Raw genomic sequence first — 20,522 nt, 5'->3', positions numbered from 1 at the left:
CACTGTTTTATATCACCGAACTCTTCCTTTGACTACTGTTCCATTTAGAAACCTAGGCAAGCTTCTTTATGTTTTAGGGTAGTATATTCGATGAACTTCATTTAGCAATATTTAGGTCATTTTTAACTAATATCATTTTCTAGCACACCTATTATGAGAAAAGTGGTAATATGTTCTGAATGTCTAAACTTAATGCTACGGCCATTCTCTGTAAATGTGATGGGGGAATTTAGTAGACATTCCAGTAATTTACGAAGAAAGATGGTCACAGCCTTGTATCTTTGAGGATGGTCATAAACAAATAACGAAACACACCATTTTGGTTAAAACGGAACATTTTTATTTGATTTTACTAACTGAAGTAATACATTATACTTTATACGACTAATAGTATATTTAAATGCATTCCAAAAAATCTACTATACATAGTCATATATATGGATACATAAGCAAGGCTTCAAATTACATTTGATACATTAAAATAAATTAAGGGTAAAGTATTTAAAAATGTGTAATCTACAGTCCATTTACATTCCATTATTGTGGCTTCATTAAACACTGGTCTATATACAAATGCTATTTTCTAGAGCCTGTTTCAACTGTCATTCAAATGTTAATTCATCCAAATGATTATGGCAGCTTGCTAAGGAGATCTCCATTGTCAGGGAGATTGGTAATGTCAACAATAACTGTCAACAATTATTGTGAAAAACAATAATCATAATTTAATAGCTTTTGTACAATGCTGCTTAGAATAGTTTACAAGTCAACATTTGACATAGAAGTGAGCTGGCAAACCTTTCAATAGAATTAATTCTTTACGTGCTCCTTTTGCATGCTCTTCTGCTGGTAGCTCTTTAATATATATGGTAAAGTACAATACATTTAAGAACACAATGGGCCTGATTCAATAAGGAAAGTAAAGCAAAGAAAAGGAGTAACTTTGCACCTTGGCAAAACCATGTTGCATTGGAGGAGGAGGTAGATTTAAAATGTGATGGCAGATTTATAGGTGGGGTTGTGCATGTCCTAGATCAACTCTAAATTTCAGTGTATACATAAAGCTATCAAATATTTGTGTGCTACATGAAAAAACAGCCAGTATTTAACTTATGTGCAAAATTATAAACTAATTTGCCCCATTTGCATTGTAACATGGTTTGTCCATGAGAAAATGTACTCCTTTTATTGCCTTACTTTTCTTAATGAATCAGGTCCAGTGTTGTCAAGTCAAAGACCATACATCTCACTATGCAAGTCTCAAAGTCAAATAATTGGATGAAGTCGGCTAAATTGATTAATATTGGTTTGCTGTGCAATTGCGATTAGTACTCTGTCTAATATCGCAATTGTATGTGTAAACAACATACACATTTACATTTGTAAATAGTACACATTTAATAAAGTTCCATTTCGCCTCAGTTTATTAGAAAGACTTAAAGGTTATTTAAACAAAGATAAATTTTCATTAAAGATATTTATGGCTCAGTTCCTAAAAAATGTATGGTGTTTGGTCTTATATTAATCCACCTTTTATCAGTTGGAATCCGGTCGCATCAGAGCAGCAATCGCACATAGCGATCGCTAATTACGATTAGTATAAGATTCATACTCAAAAAAAACGTTGTAAAAAGGGTTAGTTCAAACCAGCTTGAGTCGGTTCCCTCAAGCAAGACATGTGCTCAGCTGTTGGAGTGAGATGCCTCCACCTTTGGACAGAGGACACCTTTCAACTGACCAATGACCAACATTCTACTGAAACATCATAAAACCTGGACCAATGAAGAAAGACCTTAGTTTATCTTTGTGTTCATTGTGACATCATCACTGTATTTGTTAATTCAAACAGTATATAAGCAAGCCCCTCACCCAGTAACAGCCTCTTTGACTGAAGACTTCAAGATTGAAACTGTACCTGGATCCAGGAACGCTTGCGTAATGTATTCAGTTATACTTTCTTGTATTTTGTTATACCTTCTTATACTTCATAGTTTGCTGTAATTCTGCTATATTTAAATCTCTTTGTGCGTTGGAACCACATTAATCGCATTGGACAATGTTTATTGGTAGCTATAATACGGACATAACACAAGATACAGGCATTTCAATTAAAACAGTAAACCGAATATGCAACAAGTATTAGATACAACTGGATTTCCAATTAAAACGCTTGTACATGGTCTAAAAAAATGTTTATTATATAGTTATAACCCTTTGTTAAACTGCTATTAAAAGCTAGTGGTCGCTATTTAAGTTCAGTATAAACCACTAAATATGAATAAAAAGATAGAGGGAAAGATAGGGACATTGTACACTCAATTTAATGTGAATCTAAATACAATCATTTAGTGTTTTAGTTAAATGAATATGAAATAGAAATGTATGTACTGTAAGTATACCAAGTAAATATTGTACAGCACAGTCAGGGAAATCTGAATACCGAACCTACAAGGTCAAATATTTATCCTGCCATATATCCTAGAATATGCCTGAAATATCCTAGAAAGGGTATGATTTAATGTAAAATTGTTCCATTGCTTACATTTGAACTTTACAGATCTATTTTTTATAGAACCCTTTACAGTTGCCTTCTACCATTTAATACTAGCCACATTATTGTTTTAACCCCATCCATTAAGGTATTGTCCAAAGCACAGGAGATGCCCTGATGAGTCAGTAACTGGGATGCAAAATTTTTGAGTTTGCTAAATCCAATATTATTCTGCACAAATTCCCTTCACAATGCTTCTGATAATAAATTGTTTAAGAAAAATATGTGGCAATCAAATATTTACATGTAAAGTGGTTTCATTTTAATTAGGCCTTGAAGCATTTCAACATTATTTTCATTTTGTGTCTGCACGTGTTTTTGCTCATTTCCAAGCAGGAAAGTGTATTATTTCAATTTAGACTTATTTTAAATGTAGTGTGAGATCCCTCTACTTGAAAAGTCGAAGGGAACATTTATGAACACTGGTGCAGAGTTAAACCAATCAGATGTATACTTTCATTACATCAACTGCACTAGAAAAAGATCAGTAAGAATCTGAGGACTAGATTTACTAAGCTGCGGGTTTGAAAAAGTGGGGATGTTACCTATAGCAACCAATCAGATTCTAGCTGTCATTTTGAAGAAGGTACTAAATAAATGAAAGCTAGAATCTGATTGGTTGCTATAGGCAACATCCCCACTTTTTCAAACCCGCAGCTTAGTAAATCTAGCCCTGAATGTCTATTGTGGATACCTCTTGTACACAGTTACCTCTGCACCAGACTTCCTAAATGTCTTCCAATGTATCAACAAAAATATAAAAGTGTTCCCATTTACTGCATGTACCTGAAAGAAACAAAGAGCATTATGGTGGATGATTAGGTTGAATTTAACTAGAAAATAAAAAGAGGACATTTGACACTATACATTAAAATATAACTTCATAATATACACACTATAATGTTTATCAAAATAATTCAATAACGTGTAATCCCACCAGTGGAGGGCTGACAACGATTTATAGTACACAGCCATGCGCAGTGGCTTTAATAGAATATTTTGCATAACTGCAAACCTCAATTGATGTGAGAACAATGACTGCAGTGTGTTGTATATAAAGAGAAATATACTTGCTGTAGGTTATATGACTGTTCCTTTACAGTGACATCATAACTTGTCACATCTAGTAATATTTTAATACAATTTTCCAGGGACCCTTTGCTTTCAGGCAGGTGGATTTAAATGTGTCTTCCACATGGTCCTCTAAGGGAATATGCCTTTAAAAGTATAATATACTTTTAATTATACCCAGCCAGATAGAATATGCTTGATATTGCCTGACAAGATGTAATAAGTCACTGATAATGTCCTGCAAGATGTGATATGCTAGTAATAAAGTCCAGTGGGATGTATTACAGTCATAATAACACTCAGAAAGATAATATCTGTTCGTGGGAAGTAATATGCTAGTGGTAGTGTGCAAAAATAATGACCAGCATGAAGTAATATTCTAGTAATAATGTTCAGCAATGTTTAATTTAACAGCAGCAAGGTGTAATGTTCATTCCCAGAAAGATTAAATATGTCAGTGAGATTGCACTGTAAAATGTAACATGCCAGTAATATTGCACCAGCCATAATATCCAACAAAATGTAGTTTGTCAGTTAAAATTCCTGGTAGAGAGTTAACAAGTGTAGGAGTAATGGCAAGCAGTACTTTCTTTATCCTTGTCTCCCCCACCTTTTATAATCTGTTACCTAGTTCTTCTCCCTCTTTCTTCTGGATGCTCATCTGGCACCCTAGGCCATGTTATATGAAGTTTCTGTCACTAGCTTCTAATCGGCCACCATTGGGCAGTAACTAGATTCATTTATTGGCTTGCCAGGTATGTAGGTTGTGTCCAATAACAGAAATCTCTGCTTAATGTATTAGTCGGGTAAGAGAAACTTAGACATGGTAAACCTGTACGAATTTATAATAAACTTTATTGCCAGGACCCAGCACTAAACAACAAGTGACACTATCATCAATAGACATAGTGATACAAAAGTAGTAATCAGGCATGTTTTTTTTAACTCACTGTAGCAAACTATAAGAACAATGTAGGTATTTACTATTTTCCAATGTTTTTTCTTCAAGCTGCTATATATGATCTATGATTCTGGAATACCGTGGCAACCACAGTCACTTGACACATGATGTAGTTAACAGAGGTTTTGGAACACCCTTCTAAGCTCTGTCTACACATTAACATCCTCCTTCTTCCTGTTACCAACTGTTATCAAAAGCTTGCAGAACTGGTAGCAGAGGTCTTCACCTATAGGAGCCGCCTTTCCCGTAGAGCTAGATATGTTTTCAGGTACTCTGATGCCCCCAGGTCTTAAACTAGCTTATGAGTAATGTCAGGGCCACAAGCAAAAAATCAGAAGTCCAGGAAAACAAGCCAATAGGTCATATACAGAAAACAAATGCAGGAGTCAGCACAACAGGACAGGAACAGGTCAACAGCCAGGACCTGAACGCTATAACCGGCTGGGATGCTAACCCCTCCCTGCCTTAAATACATAAATGGGCCAATAAGAAGCCAGGAAACCCTGCTGGGTGATCAGCCTCAGGAGGCTGCTAATTAATTGCAAAATGTGATCAAAACTGCATTCATGTATTTATGGTGCTGCTGACTGTGTGCATGGCACTCTCAGGGAAAAAATGGAAGACGTGTGCTAAGTGAAACAAATATCTACTGCATAAAAAGTTTAAATCAACACCTGTTGCGAGCGTGCCCGGAGTCCCTTGTTGCCAGGGCGTGGCAGATCAAGCCATAGCTTCAGCCGTCACAAAACAGGAAGTGACATCACAGTCGTCATAGCGATGGCCGGTACACAGCCGGGGGAACACAGCGAGTCACGGGGGCCTGGGGCACTGCCACGGCTCGCTACACTCCCCTCTCTGCCATCACATGACATGCTGAGAGCTGAGAGCTGCAAGCATGTAGCTGTGTCACAGACTAAAGTTGCTCAGCCCTCATATAACAAATGGGAGGTCCACCTCAGGAATACAATTATGTAAAGTTGGGAGCTGCATTACTTTTCATATTAACATATATTATCTGCAACCCCACTGCGATGTTAATCGCAATCTGTCCATACTTCTGCAAGAGAGCTCTATGAAGGTCTCCAGCATGCAGAGTGATCATACTTTTTTGCTTTGAGATATTGGGGGAGCTCCTCTATTTGCTACATGGGGGTGGGGGAGAGTTAAATTAAGGCAGGCTGTCTGAATGTTAACAACACATTTAATCAATACTGAAAAATTTGCTTTTTCATTGGAAAATTAAGTATACTAATACTAGTACCTAATATGGACAGTATTAGTTTAAGGCTGTAAAAATCATTAAAAAATAAACAGAATCTTACCAAATTCAGATTTGATCAAACAGCCCAAAATACTCAGAAATGTGTTTAGAAGAAAATGTCTGGAATTAAAATACCATCCTGATTGTAGTCATGGCAACATGTAGTCTCAGGGAGAAAAAAATACCAGCACTATTTATATAAAATGCGTTTCCAATCAGGCTGTCACTTCTGTCATATCTATCTAAACAAAACGCAAAGTCACACATAATTCTTCATCCATAATAAATGAAACACGGTAGGTAGTACGAATTTTCTGTTATTGAGAATGATATTGGTTATGACAATGAGCTCTATATGTATGTAGTAGTCATCAAACAAGATGGTTATAAATGGTGGTAAATATAACATTAAAGTGCAACACAACTTACCCAGCACTTATAAATAACAAGTTAACCCGTGCATGATACTCATGCATTCTAGTCAAATCAAGCTACTTAAGGTGTTAAAAAGGTTCTTGTCATGCATTTTGGCCTAGCCCAGGCCTCCTCAGGGGGAGAGCGTTACTTCCCGACGCAAGCTCCCTTTTTTAACGTGGTTTTGTCCACATGTCACCACCTCATCATTTTTCTCCATCACCTCATCCTTCATCTTCATCACCACTTCCTTCATCAAGCTACTTAAGGTGTTAAAAACTCCCCACTGTCACCCCCAGCAACCACCAACCACTCCCAACTGTCACTTCTCCTTCAAGAAATATATAGGTCAGTGTATAACTCTGCCCAGCAGGTGGCGCTGCAGCTTGTTTTTTTTTTTCACACACGCCACTAGGCATTTATATAGTAGATATCATTCTCAAAAGACAATGATATTTGACTCGAGTCATTGATTTAACTATATATGACAACAAGCTATAGTAGGCTAAATATTTCATGAATGTAATAGCCTAATATCCTAGCTATCTCTGATTCCAGGAACTTGCCACCTTTATGATTTCCAACCCCAGATCTCCCAAGTATATTAATAAAAGCAAGTTAGGGTGGAAAAAAATAGTCTATTTGTTTATCTACATATTTAAATGTGCCCTTGTGTGGCAGGTCTGACAAAATTTAAGGCTTACATAACCAAGTAATTTCACAATGCTTATAAAATCAAGGCCTTTCTAGAAACTTCTTCACATATTTTGTTAGGGAGTTGTCTTTGGCCTTACTGCACATGCTCAAGTTTCTTATCAGTATTAAACCAATAGAAAGCCCAAAATCATGTTTATAACTTATATGCAAATGATTTTAGGGTCCTGGTCAATAAATGCAAAATAACTGCGGCATAAACTCGCCTCAGCTTCGAATACTGCAGGATTGCCAAGCACCAGTTTGTTACCAGTTTGTTTTTCATAGCTTTCGAGATAATTTGCCGTCAGTGGTACGGAGAAAGACAGGGTCCTAGGATAATCTGTGATTTAACATATCTACTACCAGTAGAAAAGCTACTAGTATTTCTTTTATTTACTCTTTGTATTTTATACTAACTTTGTATTATATTTACTTCTTTACATCAAATAAACTATACACCTATTAGACAACCTGAATGTCACACATTATTAATCCACTGAGTCCATTATTTCCTACCTGAAACACCTTGGTAATGTCATCTTGGTCAATATCTCAGCTAATTGAACATCCTTTTTAATGCAGTGTTCAGCAACACACACAATGGGGTATATTCAGTTCTCAGCGGTTTCCGCCCCGGAAAAACTATTACCGGTATTACGGTAATAGTAAGCCTGATCCAGCGAGAAAAGTATCGTAATACCGTTAGTTACGCGCACTATTACCGTAATAACGGTAATAGCGCACGCGGTGCATTCATTTTGACTATAACGCCAACAATTGAATATGCCCCAATAAGTCTCAGTTATGAACTGAAATAAAAAATATACACGGGCCCCTGCTGTTAGTCTATTTGCGCATGAAAGTCTATTTGTCTCCCAAGTCCATTTCAAGGTGTATGCCGATTTCCAGTCCTTGGAACTTCCCCTATAAAAGGGGGAAATGTCTACATTTGGCGACTAGGGTGTCCACCTAAAAATGGACATGGCGGAAACAACAAACATATTATTTATCTTCCATAATTTCAACTTTTACATATTTATCATAAAATACTCCTGTGTTTAGATTCATTTTTCAGTATGTCTTAAATGAATCATTACAGCAAAAGGGCAGAGATAAATATGCAGTGCGCTCAGGAAACGCCTCGTTCACTCCAGTAACTCCACCCTGTTAACTAATTTAAATAATTTTGTCCTGCTAATGATATCTGTTTTTTTGCATATGCACTACGAATCATTCTTGAAAAAATGACAATACAAGGCAATACTTTCAATTGTTAAGGACAATAATTCTCAATATATTATTTGTCCTTTGGTATATTATTCCCATTATATATTAGTGCGCACAAAAGCGATTATGTGGTGTTTTTCATTTATAGCTTAGATTGTATATTTATTTAAAACACAACATCAATTTTATGCTTTTAGCTTTTTTTTTAAAGATTTTTCATGTTACAAAATGATTTCTTAGAATATAGCCCACAGTAATATTTATGGGTATACAGCTATTGTATGGGAGAAACTAATTGGTATTAAATACATCTAACATTTCTCTAATTACAGCAATTAATAATAAATAACAAACCTAACAATTTCATAAATATAGAAACTAAAATCTAAACTTGCCCATTACAGTGGTCGCTGATGATTTCATCCTTACGCTAAAGAATGGAAATACAAACAACTAATGTAGTTAAACCACCAAATTAAGAATTTGGCTGTTATATTAATATATATTTTGCACCGACTCTACTAATAAGACCCCTATATTTTTGTTATGGGTTTTTGTTTCGGGTTTTTTAGCAGGTGATTAAATGCTAGTAAATCCTAACATTTGTAGGCTTTTTACTGTGCATTTGATAAGGGTCAGAATTAATTTATATGTTCAGTCTTCATCTCCTGCTCATCTGCTATGTGCTCAGTTTCCAATCAGCTAGAGATAGAAAAAGCTGTAACCAACCAGAATAAGTTAAAAGCATCACACACCATTTCAGAAGATGATTGTGCTGTTCTTGTGAATAGCGGTGACCTGTCCACTTATGTGATTGGGCATAGTGGTTAGCATTTCTGCCTGGGGTCATGAGTTCAAGACCAAGGCCTTATCTATGTGGAGTTTGTATGTTCTCGCCATGTTTGCGTGGGTTTTCTCCAGGTGCTCCAGTTTTCCACCAATGGGGCAGGGACTGATTTGAATAACAAATATTCTGTGTATAGCGCTGCGGAATTGGTAGTGCTATATAAATAAATGATGATGAATTAAGGGGAAGGCTGCACTGCACAGGGCAGTGTCACACAGAGTTATTTAGTTGAAGGAGAACAGATTGGTGATTTGAACCTCTCGTCAACTGAGGCATGAACAATGGTTTTACAGTACATGTCACGAAGGCAAAGGTAAGAACCCTTAGGTCTGTCTGACTTGACTCTACTCTACCCAGAGGCACGGAGTCTAACACAGCAGGTGGTCTTCGCCAGGGACCCCTGCAAGGAGATATCGACTTTGCCGCCTATGCTCAATAGGTCGTGGACCCCTGTAAGAGCGCTAGGTGAGACCTGTAAAAAGAACCCGGATACACAAGGAACAGGTCAACAGTGGTCGATGAAGCCACTGAGGTCATCAGCTACCTCACAGACAATCTTGTCTGTGGGGTAGCTGATGGCCTCAGTGGGCAATAGAGCAGATTATAGGATAGCCTGTGGACGCATAGGTAACCTCTGCAGACAGTGAAACAGGATGCTGATAGTCTGCATACAGTTAAGTAACCACTGCGGACAATGGAACAGGATGCTGGTAGTCTGCGCTCTCTAAGTACTAGAGAGCGCAGTGAGCCAGGTTAAAGTACTTTCAAAAAAATTACTTGAAGATCAAGCACTGAGGAACAGGAGCAGGTGCCTTAAATATGCTGCCCAGGTAATTAGGAGCCCAATGGATGAGGGGCCGAGGTTATAATAACGTTTGGGTCTGCACATGCACAGACCCGAATACAAGTTGACATCCGGACACCGAGGATTATGGCTTTCACTGCCAAAGACGACAGCAGTGGGGACCAGGTAAGTTTGCCGGACCCTGGCTGGGGGGGCCACGGGTCCAGCGTGTAATTGTAAAATTGTTTGTTTTTTGTATAACTACATTGAAAGGTTGTGATATGGAATATAGGTTGTGTGATTATTGGGGATGGCAAAACTGTAATGCTTTTTTTCTTTTTGGTGATTCATATTTGTGTGTGTGAATGAGTTGGAGAGGTAGCCAATGAAGCTAAACATGAACATCTAAACATGAACATTTTAATTCTACAGTGATACTTACAAAGATAAAGTAAGAACACTGTGAGGATACCGGTTTAAACTTAACCTTCTACACTGCACAGCTTGCCTACCCGGTACCTACCCAAGGTGCAAAATAACCCAGGCAAATATCCAAAATAATACAAATGAGTCTATTTAACAAAATGGTAGCACAAAACAGCAATAAACATATTTAAATAATAATTTGCAACAAATAATACTACAGTCTGGCACAGACAACATACAGGTTATAATAAAAACACATCACCGTTATCCTTGTCACTTTCAGGGACTGCTGTCTATCAATCCAAGCTTATCCCCCGCTCTCCTTTAAGGCTACTAGCAAAGGTAGCAGCCTTGAGTCACTGTCACTCTGTTTTCAGTGGACACACAGCTCCCCAAGACCTAGAGAGGTAGATCAGGGCAACGGCTGTACTCCAGGGACCAATTGTCCCTTTCCTGTCAGGGGCAGAGATCTATATCTCAACGCCAGCCTCACTTCAGCTATCACTTGGTAGTGAATGCCAATTTGCTGTTAACTGGAGCTGCTTTTTAAAGAAAAAAATTACCTCCTTAGAAGTTTAAGGACCTGCCTGATTGGTCCTTTGCTGTGTTTACCTTTTCACAGGTAAACATACAGACAAAGGGATAGCAGATGAGTCGCTCCAGATTTAAGTAGGAACAGGTATGGTTCTGTGGCTATACAGCGGTGTTTGTTTAAATAGGGGAGATCACAATCCAGACACATTTACATTTAAATACTCAATGCAGTCCTCTGTAATTAAACATAGAGCTCTGTCTGTGGACCTTTTCCCTATGCTAGCACACACAGACCCACAGCTAAACAAAGACAAGAGACCACCTGGTGTCTTGTACATTCATACAGGACTGGTGGACAATAATCCTTTTGCCTCGGCTGAAACAATGGACTAGTCTACAAGATAACAATACATGCTGGCAAACATTTTAACTACTTTCAAAATAGAATATATACAAGCTTAAATAGGACTGACATATATGGGGAACCAAAGGGCTAGAAAAAGTATATGTATTTATAGTCTGCAGTCTGTGAGAAACGAGGTGCAGACAGGTTGAGGTGATATTAATAACTCGTTTCACCACAAACACATTGAATTATTGAAGCAAAATACAGCATTACATTTTATAATTGCTATCTAGGTTTAGTCAAAATAATGGAATCCTGATGAAAACACATTATTCAGTATTAGTATAGGAGTAATGAGCAGTAATGGTAAACTTACCTAGAATCACCCCCAATGATTGCTGTTAGCAGTAATCAGAATATAACACAAACACAACATTAATAATGGGGGTGGGAGGAGTAGGTGGGATAAGTAATAATGTATGTAGCTTCCAGCATGGTGTTTATGGCTAACATACCAACTTATGCTATGGTGTATTAAAAAGTAGTGCTACTGTCTATTCATTGACACTTACTCTACATTGTAAATCTATATTTCATACATGTGTTTCAATTTACTCACATTAAACAAAACAAAAACACTCAGTAGTCGAGTATTATCACTCACTAAGGTTAAGTATTGTCTATAATTTTTCACTCTTGAATAAAATCCAGCAAAGCAGTTTGCAAAAGATAAACTGAAGAACAGTTTGTGAAACGCTTGTAAGTTAAAAGGGTCAGTCATTCAGAATATTCAAAAGTGTTTAACACATATACTCTGATTTCACTAACTTATCCTTTTAGTGTCATCTCAATGCTCAAAAGCACTGGTTCTCATTTATTAACTAAAAAAAATACGCTCCTACAGTTCCATTTTGCACAAATATTCCTATGTGTCTACCTTGCACATAAATGCCAACATTCCACTTTTTAAAACAGCACTTGGATAAGCACTCTATGTTCACTCCTTAAAGATTTTGTCACTCCATCAGGACTGTATTTGTTAAAAGTATTTATTATATGTGTCACTATTGTACACTGATCAAAGTGTGCCTAAAAATGTACATTCCTGTATAAAGTGTACATTGGCATTTCGATGAGAGTATAGGCCAAGGACTAATTTCCACCACCTCAAGACCATGGAAACTAAAATTCTTTAACGGAGAGTAAAGGGATTTGCAATCCCCAATTACCAGGGAATGTCCCTGTAAATGCATTTTTTAATTTGAATTTTATACATTTAAAAAATTAGTTTAGCCCGCATATTGCAGGGAACGCCCCAATCCACCTAACGTGGATTGGATACAATTTGATGTATGAATAAATTGTGGATAGAAAGGTTTTGCTCATCTCTATTTAATTTTTTGTAATATTCAACTGTTCCTATTAAATATTAGTCAACAATGAAAACAATTATCCTGCTCAAGTCGATAAAAAATAAGTTGGGCTAATTCAATTAATCGATAAATGCATCTTGTGGATGCTGGAAATAGCTTCCAAACATTACATAAGCACCCAATGAAGGAACTGAACATTACTACATATAAGTATGAAACAATATATAACCATATAAGACATATGGTGTCGTTGTGCTATGAATAACACAAAATCTGTTAATTATTTTGTTTATTAATGCCATATTTAAAACATCATACATAGATATACATTAAAACCAATGTCAAAACAACTGTCGGAGCTGCCTAGGCCTGCCTGCTCTAGGCCCCAGCGATGAGGGGCTAACTAGCTTTACTAGGCCACCAGCACGGAGTTCCTACTCTGATCTTTTCAAAATGTGCAGGGACAGGCACATTCCTAGTGAAGTTATGTTAGGGATTTCCTTTCCAGAACTGAAAGTCAAATTAGGGCTCCACTGAACATCTGCAAGCCCCAATGCATGCTCCAAAGAGCAGAGCATGTGCTTCTGGAGCGGACTGCCACCCTCCCAAGATTTTGCTATGGGGCTGGAGATTGAGTGTTACAACCCTTACTAAAACATTAAAAAATAAAACGGCATGGCCATGGCTTATGTCTGCAATGCTAAACCAGAGTGAATAAACACAATTGCTGCTCTCTACTGTGGGACATTAATTGTCCCTGATAAACGCTAAAGGCAATCAATGTGTATGTTTATTAGGTATAAATAAATTGGTGTTTATAACACCAAAGTGCATCATTCTCTTCCTTGCAGTAATACAACTCATATGTATTATATATGCATCTCTTACTTATTTACCTATACAGTATATTTAACAGTAAATCTTGATCATATTTGTATTATAAACACAATTAAAACTTCAAACATGTAGTTCCTTCTCTAATCTTTAGAGAATGTATTACAGAATAATGTGTCCCTGTTTACAACCACGTAAGGAATAGAAGCCTCCTTCTTATTTATTATGAAACAAAACTGACAAATTGCTTAGCTCAATCTACAAACTCTGAGGAAATTGTTGTGATTGTAATTTTTGTTTCAAATGAAGAAAATGGTTGTTAAGCGCACATATCATAAGAAATCATTGTAAACATCCCTACTCTCTTATAATGTTTCCGCCATCCACGCAATTATGTATTATTGGCCTTAGTAAATCAATAGTCCTTTATCTGATAAAATAAAAAATACTGGTGGAAGTTCTGCTAAATGTACTATTATTGCCTTATGAGAGGAAACAGACACTTGACTATTTGCCAAGCCAATAATTACCATAAATCTCAATATATATTACTATATTATATTTGCATGCTGTTACATGCAAACGTTTGGGCACCTCTGGTCAAAATACATGTTTTCATTCAAAATTAATTCTACACATTCTGATATGCAACTACTATTTGTCTCCTGAGTTTACCAGATTGAAAAAAAGAACACAATTAATTGGGCTGTGCAAATGTTTGGGAACCCTTCCAATTAGTTTCATAATGTTTTTTCAAGGTTTCAAACCTTGACTGACTCACTATGCCTCATATTAAGCCAGGTGAAGACATTTGCAGAGTTGAAAAAATACTGTGGCCCTTCTATTGTGTCAAGAAGTCTTGTCTACTGTCAGCAACCATGGGCTCCTTTAAGCAGCTGCAGAAGACTTTAGAATAAAGATAATTGATTGTTACAAAGCAGGGAAAGGCTATAAAAAGATACTTGCAGCTTGGAGTTCTCTCTGTCAGAAACATCATTGAGAACCCTACTGATCATTGCTAGTATACAGTATTATTTTCTGATATGTTCTTGCAACATACACGTCTGCTGCCCATAACGTTTAGAGTCCTTAAATCCTCTTCTTTACATACATGTAATACATGTAATTTTTTGTACTTAGTATCATCATATTCATTGTATAGCTTTGCCAAAATCTTAATACATTTCTGGTCTGGCCTTGGGCAAATGACTCAGGCCTTGGGCCCTGACGAGTACCTGATAATTTTACATGACAGACACACTGTCCCTGAGATATGTTTAGTACACGGTGAGCAGTTTCTCAGAATGAAGCTATTGCTAGTGATCGATTGTGAATATTGAGAAAGGGGAGCAGTACTTGACATTTCCCATATTTACTTTTCTTTAACTGGTTCATATTTCTTATTTTCTATTGCTGAGTATACAATGAAACATTCTAATTTATTTAGATTGAGAATATAACTTATTGTACTTGTATTTACCCTTGAAGTTGTTGTCTTTGGAAAGACTTACTTGATGAATTTAAATTCTCCAAACATAATTTTTACGGGAAACCAGGGTGTCCTTACAATGTTAAGCTTATTCAGTCTATAAAAACCATCCGTTGGTTTGTTTAAGGTGCTAGTTAACCAGTAACCGATAATAAGTCTAACTAAATTTTATCCCGCTATAGATGAAGCGGGCTTTAGTGCACATTCTACTGTGTACCACAGCATGCTATAACTACGGCCATTCATATTGGAAAATGTGTGCTCTTGTTTGGTACTAATTGGTGAGCCAAATGCTGCAAAATAAGCACTCTCCATCTGTACGCCAGGAATTTGAGTTCAAGGAAACTAAGCATTCCAGTTTTCAAAAAGGATACCTAAGAAAAACAGGAACATGTTGTAGTACGGAATAGATAACAAGACCAAATAGATTATTGCAGTGTAGCAATATTTGCTATTCTAATTCAAATCAAAGCTTTACAGACTTAGATATATCTAATATATTAAACATCTCCAAAATGTAATGATCTTCATTTAATCATCAGAGAGATCTACAACATATATTTGATTCTAAAGAAGTTAATTATTAAAACATGAGTGAAGTTTAGCCAACCTTAGTCACTTCAAATGAATAGAAAACAAAATCAGTCTAATACAGTGTTGGCTAACCTGTGACACTCCAGTTGTTTGTGAAACTACAAGTCCCAGCATGCTTTGCCAACATATAGCAGCTTATTGCTAGAAGAGTATGATGGGACTTGTAGTTTCACAACACCTGGAGTGTCACAGGTTAGTCAACACTGGTCTAATATCATTTACTAAATGCATACAATACCACCAGTTTATCGGCTCTTTCACCAAGTTATCCAATCAAGTCTGCAAGACATTATGGGCCTGATTTTGAGTTAGAAACAAAGCAAAGAATAGCAAGTTATAAATGAGCATGGATCTGACAATATCTCTGAAAGTCATTAACAAATGACCACATAGTTCACAGTTTATGATTAACGGGCCAAAGTGATGGAAAAATACACAAAATCATTATTACAAATAATGTTGTATATACATTATTTATATTATGTAGAACAAGCTCATTATTCAAAGCTATTGTTTTATTTGCATGCATTTAACAGGTGCAAATTCAATTACTTAGAGATTGTCTTGGTATGATATGAGTGTGTACTATATTTTTCATTTTTTCTTATGTTTAAATAGTATAATTAAAGAGTATGACAGATGCCACTCATGATACTGAATACAACTATGCTGTACAATAAAATTATCTGGACATACTTGTTTGTAACGATATGCTTTACTGGATTGTAATAGAAAATGACGTAATTGCAAAAATATGGTATACATTTCCTCTAAGTATTGCTCACGTTCAATTGACACCATTCTTTTTGTCCCACATATTCCATTTCTTCAGTTATGTTTTATGATTTAGTGCTATATATATATATATGTATATATATATATATATATATATATATATATATATATATATATATATATATATATATGTCCCATGGCATTTCACAGAACACTGTAGGTGACACAGTACAACACAGGGCAGTATACAATACCACAACACAGGGCGCAAGGTATAAGGGGTCACTGGGCATTATTAAAGCAAAAGCAGCATACAGTATGTTATTATACTATTTGGAAGGTACGTTGGAGATTTGTTTAAACTTGTCTGTAAAAAGCATGTCAATTAATTATAGACACATTAGAAACAAAAGTTTGATGGACAGGCATGTCCATGCAAATTACACTTCACTGCACTAAAGCAATTATGAACTACAAACTCCTTTTGATTTCACCATGAACTTATGAGCACTAAATGGTGTATGATAAATGATATATGATCTTGCCTGTCTTTTACACACTCCCGTACACGCATAGATACATCAACAGAATCATGAAAGAAGTGTGAATGTACTGTACATGCCATGCTATACATGCCAAATTTGTCCAACTAGTACGATTAAGGGCATTCATTTGTCATTTAATTGTGGGTAGAAGCTATTATTGTAAATGTAAAGGCACATTTTAAATTGTTTAAACCCAAGTGAAATATACAATAACTATACCAATGTTTCCTTATAAATATATATAGTTTAACACAGGGACAAAACAAGTAAAGTCTACGTTATATATAGTAGTTTGGTAGTTTGGGCTTTGAAATAAAATGCATGCATATAAAAATAATTTACAATATAGAAGTCCTCTTATATAAATTATGTCTGTTTGACTTTTTGGGGATATTTTATTATATGGGAAAAAAAATCCAGTGTGTTTCTTCCCTTTAAACCACACACAGAACTTCACATTGTTCTACAATATTGTTAAAACGAATTATTACAATGTCTTTGCTTTACTAGACAAAGCATTATTAAACCAAAATATTTGTTTTTGAACTATTGACAACATTGCTTTCTTATTACAAAACACCTATGGAGACAGCCAGATTGTCTGAAATGATCAGGCTTTTAAAATTAAAATTCTATGTCTGCACCACTTAACTAAAGATACAATTTCCCTAAGACCTGCAGTGTGTGACCTTGGGTCAGTGTCCTAACTTCAGTGCAGCTAAAAGGAAGGAGAACTAAATGCTTCATAGCAGGACATAATTATGTTCTTTTTAAAGGTGCTATTTATGCTGCAGTTTATTTTATATTACAGCATTACTTTTTATATTCCACTTTATTTTGACTCACCTCATTATAAAACAAGTCACATATATAACAATATATTAAGTTATATAAATGTTGAATAAATTATTATCAAACTTTAAATATCAACTGTATAAAACAAATAGAAATTAGATTGTATATTTAACAGCAGAAATGTAATCCAGGTGTAAAGTTATATTTTTATGTGACAATACAATTGCACTTATTATAATTTAGGCTAACAATTTGTCAGCACATGGTAAAAGTCACCCTTAAGTTATGTTTATAGAATCATTTTGGTGAGTTAGCACATACTTTTCCCAATGTGATTGGTAATCAAGGAATCTACAAGGTATTCATTGATATTTAAAAAAAGACACAGCAGCTAATTACATATTTGATCAATGCACGGCAAACTCGGGACCAATGTTTGGTATAGTCTGTTTCATTCAATCTCTGATTTTCTGGGGATCTCCACTGCCACGCTCAGTTTAAAAAAGGTATAAATCCACAGCCAACTTCATGAAGCTAGCAGAAACATTACCAATCCTTTAATTCAAATCACCCAGATATTTTGATGAAATAATGCAATTTAATTAGCTTTCATGATGGCTTTACATGTTCGATACATTTATTTACCATGTAACAAACAGGCTGTATTTTTTTGCAGCGATTACACAGATGGATACATCATTAAGTGGTGAGTTGTAGATCTATTGCCAAAGAGATAAATCTGCACTGGAATATGTATATGTAGATTAGAGTTTAACAGAGAAAAAAGCAATAAACCAGTGAACCCTATACAATGTAATACACCCATTTTGTATTCAAAACAGCGGTAAAACGCCAATAGTTCAGACATATGCAATCATAATAAAATTATCAACTAGAACAGAGAACTCTGGTTGTCACAATGATTGAGATACCCAAGGGGAAACAACTTTATAGTGTGCTTTAAATTAAAAGCACAAATGAATCTGAAATTCCTCCTACCCTGCAGCAGAACAATCTTTTTGGGTCAACTCCCGAGAACTTGACATTATCCTATTGCTGCCATAGGGCATATAGATACAGAGCAATGTACGCCTGCAGCACGGGAACCCAATATCACAGGTTTTGTGGGAATCGGACTGTACAGCGTGTCCATAATTAACCGCCCCCCTGCAGTAAAATTGAAATGCTTCATTGAATGGGTAAAACAGTAAAATACTTCTTTCTGGAACAGCATGCTTCATCCTAGACCTAGTGTCTACAAACACTTCAGACACAAAAAGAAACTGTAACTGCAACAGACTGGATCCTGTATGTGGCATCTCACTGCAGAGCATAAATTTCCAACGAACAAACTCTGCTATGTGTTCTTACTATAGCTTAGTGTTCAAGTCACCCCCAGCTTCCTGTGTAAGAGCAGAATGCATTATTCCCATTTGCTCATTCGCTGCTCTATCAGGACAAACTAGATATAGATCAATTAGCTCATTTTCAATAAATGCAATTGCTGCACCTAGTAAATGTTAAGACGTTAGCAATACAAGAGAAATATATCACACTAATGCAGTTTTTAACATAGTATACTCAAGCACTTGATATGTACAGTAAACATTTAATGGAAATGCAACAGCAAGGGGTGAATAAAGGTATTTCTGCTCTATTACAATGACTTAGGGTGAGTCCCTCAGTGGCTGACCATCATATAATAAATATGTACCTCTCAGCAGGGACAATGACAAATAATTCCGGGACTCAGAGTTTTCAGTCTGTGATCTGGCAGTGTGCATTATCTCCTTATGAATGAGCCAGCACTGGACAGCGACAGGTGCTGAAAGCTATGTCCGCATTACAACATGAGTATCAGCGGCAAGTCTAGCATCTCTGAATACCGAGAGGACACAATTCCTTACCTTCTTGACAAAGCGAATCACTCTTCTAAAAACGAAGCAAATAATGACTGTCTGTGCAAAGAAGCAAACGACTGGCTAATCCTGCATGCAATGGCTTGAAGAGAGTGTAAGACGAGCTGTGATGTTGTGTATAGCTTCCTCTTCGAGGTCGGGCTGGCTGTTGCGTTTTTGATGGCAATAAGCTGCGTATAACGGGTAAAAGAAGTACGTATTGTGCTGTAGGTTGTACGAAAGAGAAAGACGGCAAGAAGTCGGTCCAATAGTCCAGTCAGTGAATGGTAATACTGGAGGAGGAGCACGCAGCTGCAGCTCCCTGGGAGAAGGCGCTGCTAGTGTTTCTTTTTATTTTTTTTTTATCCTCCACAGCACCACTAGACGCATCAGCCAATTCCCATGCAATTGAGCCTGCAAATCAGAGCCCTATTGGGTGCTGCAGCCTTGTAAAGCCTGACATTATTCAGGCTAACCCTGCAATTAATATTAAGTGTTACTCTATTCTGAGAGCAGCCCTATCCTCTGATGCATATAAAAGTATAGTACATAGAGAAAGCACACATTAAAGAGGATAACAGACACTTCAGAGAGACACACACATAATCAAAGAAAACTGTAGCACAAATTATAAACGCAGTGAATCAATACACACAGTATACAAAAATGAAGAATACACACTATACAGATATATACAACTCACACTGCAGAGAGAGCACACAGTGGAATGATAGACATAGTGACACATTAGACACACACACTCTCTGTGGCTGGGTATCCCTTCCCAAACATATGGGCCTATTTATGTATATTTGGTGAGAGCAGTAATTTTCTATTGCTGCAGTTGGCAACGATAGAAAATCAGTTATTGCTGCAATTTACCATTAAAATCTCGCAGAGCCAGCTGGGCCTAGAGCGGTAAGGCTTAACTTACAACTTTGCCAGGCCAGTCTTGGAGGATGTGCAGTGGAACTGAAATCCCCAGAGGTATTGTTAAAAAAGTATATACAATATTTTTGGAATTTTTTTTTAATACACTTGATTATTTAAAAATGTATTATTAAAATAAAGCATTTTGTGTTAAATTGTATTTCTGGTTTTTTTTACAGCTTGCATATAGCCTTCCCCATGTTTTGCATGG

At 36.3% G+C, this 20,522-nt stretch overlaps 1 protein-coding gene across 2 annotated transcripts in view; it reads right to left on the bottom strand.

Moving 5' to 3' along the window:
* Positions 1–19,711, bottom strand: part of DLGAP1 (DLG associated protein 1) — a 493,753-nt gene extending 474,042 nt beyond the window's left edge. For both annotated transcript variants that reach the window (XM_075213364.1, XM_075213366.1), the window contains exon 1: positions 19,391–19,711. The gene's annotated coding sequence lies outside the window, so the exon portion shown is untranslated. The remainder of the gene's footprint in view (positions 1–19,390) is intronic.
* Between the last annotated feature and the right edge of the window lie 811 nt (positions 19,712–20,522).

The sequence above is a fragment of the Mixophyes fleayi genome, chromosome 5 (assembly GCF_038048845.1).
Source record: "Mixophyes fleayi isolate aMixFle1 chromosome 5, aMixFle1.hap1, whole genome shotgun sequence".
In the NCBI taxonomy this organism is placed as follows: Eukaryota; Metazoa; Chordata; class Amphibia; order Anura; family Limnodynastidae; genus Mixophyes; species Mixophyes fleayi.
The sequence above is the reverse complement of the archived record's forward strand: the minus strand, read 5'-3'. Positions and strand labels throughout refer to the sequence as shown.